We start from the raw sequence: 10,722 nt of genomic DNA, 5'->3' as shown, positions 1-10,722 counted from the left end.
GGGCTAACAATATCCTGGCATGTATCAATCGATGCATCTCCAACAAAACCAAAGAAGTGATTCTCCCACTCTGCTCGGCATTGGTGAGACCTCAGCTGCAGTACTGTGTCCAGTTCTGGGCACTGCACTTTAACAAGAATGTAGTAAAACTTGAAAGCGTGCAGAGAAGGGCCACCCATATGGTCAAAGATTTGCATGGCAAGCCATACGATGAAAGGTTAAGAGATCTGGGACTCTTCAGCTTGAAAAAAAAAGGCTGAGAGGAGACTTGGTAGCAGCTTACTGCTACATCAGAGGCATACATCAAGGGCTCGGTGAACAACTGTTCACCAGTGCACCATTGGGAAAAACTAGGAGTAATGGTCACAAACTCCTGGAAGACCGTTTCAGGCTCAACATTAGGAAAAATTACTTCACAACTAGGATGTCCAGACTGTGGAGTAAGCTCCCACCAGATGTGGTGCAATCACCTACCCTGGAAATCTTCAAGAGGAAACTGGACAGTCACCTGAACCCAGTTGTCTTTCCTGCTTAATGCAGGGGGCTGGACCTGATGATCTTCCAAGGTCCCTTCCAATCTTACAGTCTATGAATCTATTTGCAAGTGTTTAAAGGCATTTTTGAGAGATTTGTACCCAGGTATTCTGAAGCAGTTTCAGCTAGAACTCCCCTCTTGTGTTAGGAATGTAGGCTTTTGTAAGATACCTGGTTGTTGTCTTTAATAGTCTACCATGATGCCTTTGTGCCCCAGCTGTATGTAAGACACAGTGGAAAAGGGGACAATGGCTATACATGAGGACTGAGACCTTCTCTATAATACTCTATGCACATGGCTGATTTTGTATAGGAGAGCAGCAATGTTGTGGTGGATGTGATAACAAGTGAAATAAATACCTTTTAGTATACACCCAGATTCCATTCTCTGTACTTTGAGGAGAAATGGCAGCCTTCCTTCACTTGCAGACAGGCTGTTTGGGAATGTTGCTGCAGGGTGGCTGACACTATCATACAGTAATGAAGATGAGATCAACCACTGTGAAAAACTTTCATTTGTAAAGGTGCTTTAACCAACTTGAAAACATAGTTGGAGCAGCCTGGGAGTAGTTAGCATTGGAATCAATTGCATTCTGCCCCACAAAATGAACAGAATCTTTTTTTTTTTAATTTATTGCTGCCTGTCACTGTGCAGCAGATTAAAATCTTTTGTGATGGCCCTTAAGCCTCTAAAGGAGAACCCCTAAACAGGAATAATAACAGTCTGGCAACTGCAGTCTCTCATTTCTCTTCTGGTTAATTTTCAGCACTGTAAATCAAGAGTTATCACTGTGTAGATTTTGTTTTAATTCTCTTTTTTTTTTAATTCACTTGCTGATGTCAGATGAAGCAAGGCATCATCCACATATAACACCATATTTTATTCCCCTCATCCAACTTTAATACATTTCACTAGTTAATTTTATTTTTTTAATCATCAAAGCAAGACATTCAAAAGCCAGCAAAAAAAAAAAGAGGAAAGAAACAATCATGGATAGTACCCATCTATTAAGGGTCAAGCTGAATTATGCTCCTCAGCATGTATCTTAATCGCATCGCATATTTGAGATTTGCTAGAATAACAGTCAGATTTTTTTTTCCCATAGAATATTTTTTATTTATTTGCTATATGTTCTATCTGGTACAACCATGTGTTAAACTCATCACAGTTTAAATATGACATTTTACATTAATTTGCATAAATGTAAGCCTTTTCAGTTTCCATTTTGAAAGAAGTTACCATTCCTTGAAGTGTCCCACTACAGAAATAGGAATCATGGTTTACAATGGTAGACTCTTTCAAAAGGGAAGATGTGTAAATGGCCCATTCAGAATATGCCCATTAAAAGAAAAAGGTGCCTTCATTACAACCAGTCATACAGCAGTAGATCATTAAATGCCATTTATTCATTGCATTTAATGCTGCAAACTTGCCTCAAATTCTGTTGGCAGATTGCACATTCAAATCAAATTTTAAGCGTTGTTTAGTTCTACATGTCAGAATAAGTGGGATCTGCCAACTGCTGTTTCCAGTACTAACTGAAAATTTTAAGAGGTCAGGATTGAAAAGTAGTTTGAGTCAATGGGTACAGTGGGTTTCCATCCTTAGCCTCTTACTTCCGAATCCTGTACATTCTGCATGTTGCTGTTCTCTCTAATAAAGTCCTGTACAACTTGAAATCTGAATTGAATATCAACTAGCTGCTATGCAGGGGCTTTATGCTTGGGAGATTTTTCTTCTCTACAGCGCTGAATATTTACCATGGCTGGTGTGAATACATTGAGGCTCAACACTTTTGCCGTCCCAGTTTTAAATGAAAGTATTCCCCCTCCCCTGCAGAAAATTACAGGCATGGGCTTTCAATAAAGCGTTGTTTCTCACTCAGCAAATTCAACAACGAGTTTAGGAGAAAATTAGCTGTGCTAATATGCCTCCTGATAAAATGCATTCATTTTCAGAAATGAAAAAGGAAAGTGTATTGAATACATAATTCAAATAATAGTAGTATTTTCCTTCTGCACTTTGGGGCCACATACAATTGATTTTTTAAATATAATCTAGGATGATAAATATTGCAATAGAGTTCAGGCAGTGATGAGCTTCAAACACAAAGCTAATTGTCATGGAATGTTTTGACCAAAACCAAAAAAAGGAAAGTAAACGTTTGTGGAAAAGAGAACTTTAATAGTACAAGCAACACATCTCATCTCTTTAGATGCAGACAATGGCATTAATTTTATCTGTTCCAAGAGCTTCTTTTAATGAAGTGAGTCATTAACTGGACCTTAAGGGCACAATTATTCTCCTTACTCAGAAAACCTGTTTTTTCAGGGTGGGAGGACATGCGACACCCATGTGTCAGTGTCTGCATAGTAAGCCAAAGAAGTGGATAGAGCATGCTGGGCAATAGAGTGCGCTATACCTGTACAGCAGATGTAGCCAGACCTCCCTCTCCACAGATATGAAAGAGCGCAATGATGATGGAGGGGAACCTTTGTCCTACCTATCCACACACCACCATCTGGAACTAATGCCCCTGCTGGAAGTCCTATTTCCAGCCCCTGTTGCTTCTTAATGATGGCAACCAACTTATGGCTATATGTTGTACCAGGAAAAAGGTGCTGAAATCTCCTGATCTCACTTCCTTTATAAGAGATCTGTTTTGATGTATAGCATGGCAACACTGATTTGCTACTCACAACATTTGCTGTTTATTGGTATAGTCATACCAATGTTATGTTCCCAAGTTTCTATTAACTATGTAACATGTAGAGACCTAACACACCATGTAATCAGTTCTGTTCATAAACACCAAAACAGTCATTGTACAGATATCAGTTTTCTACTCTATGAGGACTTCTAACATATCCTTTGCAGTCCATGTATCCTCAGAGACAACTGAGTACATCACTGGTGGGGCCAACCTTTTTGTCAGGCATGCCACAAATTAGCCCTTCACCTTCCTGGAGTGCTACTCTGATCCCTTTCTCTTACTGGATCTGCTGCTGGTTTTTGCTCCCTGCCCTAAACTGCTCTATCTGCCATTGTGTTGCCTGTATACCCCCTACCCCCACCCCCAGTTAGGAGGGAACAAGCAAAATTGGTGCCAGAATTGGTGGTGGAATTGCCCCCTGACCCTGCAGAGTCTGTGTCTTGGCAGCAAGGCCAGGCCCATTGCTTACCTATGCCAGAAACTCCAAAACAGTTCCTGGCTGCTGTCCTTTAATAGCAAGAGCCAGGGCAGACAGGGCACATGGCAGAGGCAGCAGCAGCTCAGCCAGGGACTGTTTGGGTTAACACTGCTGTACCCCCCTCCCAACTCTTGGAGCCACCTCTCTTCTCCCCGCATCCCCACCCTCCACTCTCAAAACTGCAGGATGACTCCCACCCTCCACTCTCTCTCCAGCAAGGTTTGCCCCAGGTGCCAATTCTGCTTGTTACATCTCTGGCCTTAAACACCATAGGAATCCTCAAAAGCTCCATCCAAATGACAGCTAATGCCTTAGGCAACTAAATTCCCTTGGCCCTACATTTCTGCTGATGGATCTGAACAAGCCTATGTGTATCTTGACACTACCTAGCTGCTCCGTGCCTTAAGCCTTTCAAGGATTCTCCATCTAAGCTCTTCTGTGCCTATTTTGCATCCAGGACATACTCTGGTAAATGTTCTCCAAGGCTGCCCAACAGTTCCAGCTTGGCCTAAAAGGCAGCTGGAGATAAAAACAGACGGGGGTCTCATATGGTTTTTCTTAGTAGACCAGTAGCTATAAAACAGTGTTAGAAAGTGGAAGATGCATTTTCAAATCCTGTCTGCCTTATTTAGAGCAGTGATTTTTTCCCCATCTCCTAAATGCATACTCTAACCATGTAACTTCCAGGATTTAGGACTATGGGGCAAGAGGGAGATTGACTTTGTAGCCTGATTGCTGTGGCCCTTGTGTGAGACATAAAAGAATTTAAGTTCAAGTCCCTGTGAATTTTGTACAGACTGGAACAGCTTTGAGAGGAGAGACTGAGAAAGAGAATCGATCCAAACTAGCCACAAGCATGATGGTTAGGGCATCATCCTGGAGAAAAGAGACTTTGGTTCAGGTCTGTAATCTCTCTCTTGCAAAGAAGAAACATGAAATTTAAAATTTGCATTACATATTTTCAGTATGCTGATGTTCAAGAGCTTTTTCCTAAAATTGGAGCAATTCTAAAGTAAGTTTAGATGATGAATTTGTTTTAAATAATAATAGCTTTTGCATTTACAGTTTTCCAGGCTTCTAGCTTATCTTTTAAAAAATGTTATGATTGATTGAGTTCACAGCTAAGTCTTCTAAAATCTCGATTTAAAAATTAGACACTAAACTCTTGAGGGAAGGAATTGGGCGTCTGACAGCACCATGGACAATTGCAAGGCATCTCACAATATCTAAAGGTTTGCACAATCAAGGCCCTAATCCTGTTTGCAGAGCCATGATACAAATAAACAAGTAACAAATCATCAGTTCCAGGTGATAGAAGTGTTTGGTTTTTCTGAGCATCTCCTCAGTCTTCTTTTCTTTGGGAAATATCTTTTTTGTATTTTTTCTTAAAGTGGTTTAACTGTTTGGCCTGCCTCATTGGCTAATGGCTCTCATTCCTCTTGAGTATTATTTTCCCTTATTTCTTTCAGAAACCACAAGGACGACAGCTAGTGATCAGATCGCTGGAAATGTATTTGAGGTTTTTAAACTCCTCAGAAGTAACTTGGAGTAATGAGTCACTTTCTACAGAATTGCAAAAATAGATACACTTGGTAGTCGATATAACTTTTGGCTCAACCCTCAAATTTATATTACGTGTCTTCTGACCCACAACTATCAAGTCTGCTGTCTTCTGTCATATTTTACTCACATATTTCAACAAACAGAACTTGTAAAACTTGGATGTTCTCTGGCAACATATCATAGTGAAGTATTTCAAAGGAATTTTGCTTGGGAAGAACCTAAACTGAGTAAGTATGCATTTTCTAAGTGTAAAAGAAAACTAAGCATGTGAAAACAGTGTTTCTTTACATTAGATTTTTCTTATGCAAGAAGCTTTAACTATTTTCAGTAAGTCTCCAGATAATTCTTGGGATGCCTGATTTTTTTCCCTACTTTGGCAGCTTAAAAAGGGTGTGGGAAGTTATCTATAGGTATCCTCAGCAGTCAGGTATTAAAGCAGTAGTTAAGCTTTCTGTAAGCTGTCTTGCAATATTTAAAGGCTTTGCACAATTATTGACACTCTTTAGCAGATCTTTTAAAAGATCACTTCAGTAGCTTTTTCAAGTAAAAAGGACTGATATCAGTATAAAAAACTGCCAGTACCTTTTTAGGAGTTTCTTATAATGTGTAAGATTTTAAAACATCACTTCAAGAGAGCTTTTAACTTGGTCATTTAAAGCTGGCTAATCCTCAAGACAATAACGTTGTTTTTAATTATGAATTCTGAATCATCAGCCTAAATTTTGAAGTCATTCACAGTCATCTCTTCTGCACATCAAGTGTCACAAGTACATTAGAATTATGCAAAGGAAAAGGTTTTGTGTGACAGTCTGTTATTTTCCTATCAGAAATGAAAATGAGTTCACCAAGTGCTAGAAACTTAAAGGCCTTATTTAGTAATCAAGGCAGCTGCAACAGGAGACCCGACATACCCAAGAGTGAGATTAATACAGAGATTCCTGTAGAAAACAAGTCTGACTGGCTTCCTTGCTCTGCATTAAGGCACATTTTTAGCACTATCTTGCTGCCACTAGGTTCCTAAAAGCAACCTTTGTATAGCAGAATGACATATAAAAACAACAAGACTCCAAAACTTCTATAAATTGTGATGTCAGTTAACAAAGAGCTGTGCTATTCCCTGTCATTTCTTTGAATTATTTGGTCAGAGTGGTGTTAGATTTGATCATTCAAAGCAATAAATGGAAATACCAAAAGAAGCCTATTGGAGGTTTGCTGGTGTGGTTCTACCACAAATCCTTCTAGCCTAGAACTGGTTTCTCTTGGGAAAAGAGTGACTTTTCTAGTGTCACTAGAACGTATTGCAATTCCTTAAGCAAAACAAGCAGTTTTGCCAAACATGCCAAAGCATATTTTTGCCAGTATAACACATTTCTACATTTGGACCTTTTTTCTGTAAAGAATTATTCTATAAATATAGGTGGGGGAGTGGAGGGGAGGGAGAGATAACCTTCACTGATGTTACTGTATCAGCATTTCTAATGTAGGCCAGTCTTTAATCATGTACCAGAAGGCATATGAAGATCTTCAAAGGATGGGTTTCCAAATAGCTCCATGCTTTGTGAACAGATATTTTACAGGAAGCAAGCAAGCAGGCTTTCCACTCATGGCATTCCTGACGACTCTCAGCATGGTGGATGTCTGTCCAAAGCACCAGCAACTAGCCTATCTGGTTCATGGTGTATTTGACCACCCCATTCTGGACTTCTCTTACATAAATCCCCAGTTTCCACTGTCTCCACATAGAAGTCACAGCAGAGTAGCAAAATACCTTTCGTCAAGGAGCTCCCAGGATCCCAGATGCATGATTTTCACATTCCTCAGAATAACAGCAACCATTAGTTATGTGTGTATGATTACAACCCCTCCCCCCCTCCTTCACCTCCAGCCCCAAACACACAACTTCTGTGGTCAGTCAGATAATCAGGTAGTGTGCCACAAGCCACAAATCATGTGCAAGAGTAGTAAGAAACCAAGTGAATGCCCCCATTGATTTTTGTGGCAGGGACCTAAACTCAAGGAACTTGCATGGGATCCTTCCATCCAGCTGCCCTAAATCCCCAAATGAGAGTTTGAGGCTTCCCAAGCTCTCTTACTTCATTACTCATGTTCCCTCCAAGCTCCACAAGCATTCTGGGTTTGTTCACCTAACCCATTTGACACTATGAGAAGGAAAGGTGGGTCTAGTACAGGAGTTTCTTAACTGCAGTGACCTTACTGTCTCAAGCATTTGAGAGTGAAAGGTCTCTGCAAATAACAGAAGTTGTGAAATGCATCCTCCCTTCGTCTAAGCTTACCCTTGTTTGTAAATTTGTGATTAAGCAGTGTCTTTGACTGGACAGACTGTATCCTGCCTCTCCTCCAGTTCAAGTCTATCTTCAAATGGCTGGTGTCCTACACATCATAGCCTAACTCTTAAACAGAGCCTCAGTCCCTTTGCTATGCATTCAGATGGAGAAGATCCAAGTTCTTCACCTTTTCAGGCCCTCACCCACAAACAATATTGTTCCTAGGGCCAGGCCAATTGACAAGTGGAACTGGTCACAAGTTTTCTGACAGAATGTTTTCCATCAGAAAGTGCTAGTTTCCCAAAGTCAAACTGATTCCATGGAAACATGAGAATTTTGAGGATTTTTTTCAAAGAATCCCAAACAGTTTTCTATGATCTTATCAGACCATGGCCCCAGTTCCTGGTCACCAACTTTGGCAGGAGGCTGGGAAAACTGAACTTCCATGTTCTGGGGGAATCCAATGTTTTCGACTGTTCATCCCAAACAAAATTTCAGGTACAAATTATTCGAACTGCTAGAATTGCCATAACTTGTGTAATGGCCAGGTAACCTACACTAGTAATGGTTAGAAGCCAAGAAAATGTTATGCCTGATTATAAAAGAAAACAAATTCTAACATCCTCCTTTTTTCCCCCCAATAACAAAACTTAGTTGCCTAACCAGAAGCAAATGACTCAAAGTCAATAGTCTCAGATTGCTCAGTAACATGGTCTTTCATTGAGGACCATATTTCCCAGCTGTGTGGAATGCAGCTGAATAAGATGGCCTGAGGCATGTCTGAACTGGTATTCAACACACCATCCAATGCAGTTTGTAATTTCAAAGAGGCTATATCCTATTCAGTCACATGTGGGTAGACATACTAGTGAAACTGTGCATGTTATCAAAAGAGAAATGTTTACTATGGACTAAATTATCAGAGATTAGACAATTACAACAACGAAAGTAGAATAAATTGAGAACTAGTGATTTACCAGAAAACTCATGCTACACAACTGTGAAACACTGTGAGAAGTATTTTGTGATCAGTCAGCAAAGATGGGATTTTATACTCACAAGGAACAATGCTGTACCTTAAATTGGGCATTTCTCAAGTTCTGAGTGATTAGACATACAGCCTTATTTGCATATTTGCCATAGAATTCCATCTCTAGGTAAGTGCTGGGGTGCTATTCTTTGTGTGTCATACCATGGAAACCTTATAAGAGCAGTTCTCTCTCAAAGCTATCCTAGCAGACAATTAGCAAAATGATGTTTCTTACTGGAGGGTCAGTCAGTACTTTGAATATGGAATTTTCTAGCTCTGTAGACCAAAATATAAACCTTTGCCAGGTCCTTCTGGTCTTCGGGGGGGTTTTGGCACATAGTGTTGTGTTACTGACAAAGAGTAAGCAGGACAGATTTGCTCCCACTTGAATGGCTTAAGCTACTCAAGTTTTCATAGAACAGACAAGATTCTGGCACAGATGTAAAAGATTACAGAAACATTTCTAAAGGATCAGAGGCCAAAGTGAGTTTAGTTAGTTTCTGGTAGCATGATGGCAAATGTGGCTAGCTGAATTATTAATGTAAATTTACTTGGAGCTTAGGCAAGAGGCTGTTTAGGCAGTGAGGAGGGGAGGGAGTGCTGTGTGATATCTTTTATTGGATCAAGTATATAGTTGAGAGAAGTTCAACAAGCTTTTGAGCACACACTGACCTCTCTCAGGATTGAGAAAGCTTGAGAAGATGGAACAGAAGCATGTTTATTACTCCATATGTAAATGAAACACTGTGCTTGAAGAAATGGAAGAGTGCTACAGCAACACTCCAGCCCTACTAGAATCTTAGGGCATGGGTACATGCACTATTTTATGAGTAAAATAACAAAGTAGATATTCCATTGAAACTTTTGTTTGATTGAGGACTGACTTTCTTGTACATCAATGTTCCTTATCCTTCAGGGTGACAACCCCTTATTTCTAAAGAAAAAAAAATGGACCCTTCCCTCCCTTTACACTTAATTTTAAAATGTAATAAGAAGCCTGCTTAATTTTGGGGGGGGAGAAGTCTTTCAAGAGACTGACATAGAAAAAAAATTGAAAGACACCCACTTGTTATTGCAGTGTAAAGTTCTGTGGGTGAATGGGACATTTTTAGATTTAGAGTCTAACCTGCCGGTCAAGAAATGCTGCTTTACAGCATAACAGAAAATGGTGTGCTTTATCTCCACTTTTCAGCCATCCCTGTTCATTTAATTGACAGTTTTGAAAGGAAACTTGTCCCTATGTGATATGAACTAAATCAAGTAGCTTGTATAAAGGGTTGTGTGAATAACTGAATTTTCGGTTCACTGACAAAGAAAAAAAATACTGGTTTGGAACAAAACCAGAATTTAATATTTTTTTCTGAATGAAATGAAAATACAAAGAACATTCCATTAAGCCCCAAACTAAATATGCTGGTGACTTCAAGGAAAGCAAGAGAAATTAAGAACAAGTGGTCTGAGGCAGTCTCCTTTCAGCTAGAGAGTGATTAGAGCACTGACCCGTCATGTAGGAAATGTAGGTTCAATTCTCTCCTCTGTCTAAGGAGGTTTGAGGCCACATTACACACTCCTACAACTGTCCTAACCTCCATGATATACAAGATTCACATGGGGGATGTTATGTTTCTCTTCTTGACATAGTACTGCCTTATTTGGGTAATTAAATATTCACTAGAGCAGAGACTAGAACCCTCCAGAGTTCTTCCTCTCCAGGCCAGTCTTTCTAATCAGCAATCCAGAGGGCACATCTACACAAGATGCTAAAAGTACTGTGCATTAATGCATCACAGTGAAAGCTGTGCTAATGCACCATAGAATTAATATATTGTGCATTAGCATTATGTCAAAGATGTGCGCGAGCACTACTGCGCAACAGAGTCAATTTATGACGCATTAAGTTAGGAGCTGTTATTAAAGGTACTAAACTTAATACACTGTAATTACAGCACATGAATGCACACATAGACATGCTCAGAAAGTAAGAACACATGTAACAGGTCAATGAAACTGAGTCAAAGTGGAACAGCCTGTGGCAAAATGGGAACTCCTCGACCAGCCACAGTGCTAGTCTCCCACCTGCCTCTGGGCACACCGCCTGCCTCTCTCACCTGCCACGCC

General features: G+C 40.0%; 1 protein-coding gene across 1 annotated transcript in view; it reads left to right on the top strand.

Moving 5' to 3' along the window:
- Positions 1-5,203: 5,203 nt before the first annotated feature.
- HTR1F (5-hydroxytryptamine receptor 1F) overlaps positions 5,204-10,722 on the top strand; it is a 29,562-nt gene continuing 24,043 nt past the window's right edge. Inside the window, exon 1 of the mRNA XM_019476039.2 lies at positions 5,204-5,516. The gene's annotated coding sequence lies outside the window, so the exon portion shown is untranslated. The remainder of the gene's footprint in view (positions 5,517-10,722) is intronic.

This window comes from Alligator mississippiensis, chromosome 1 (assembly GCF_030867095.1).
Source record: "Alligator mississippiensis isolate rAllMis1 chromosome 1, rAllMis1, whole genome shotgun sequence".
NCBI lineage: Eukaryota > Metazoa > Chordata > Crocodylia > Alligatoridae > Alligator > Alligator mississippiensis.
Note: the sequence above shows the minus strand (reverse complement) of the source record. Positions and strands in the feature narration are given on the sequence as shown.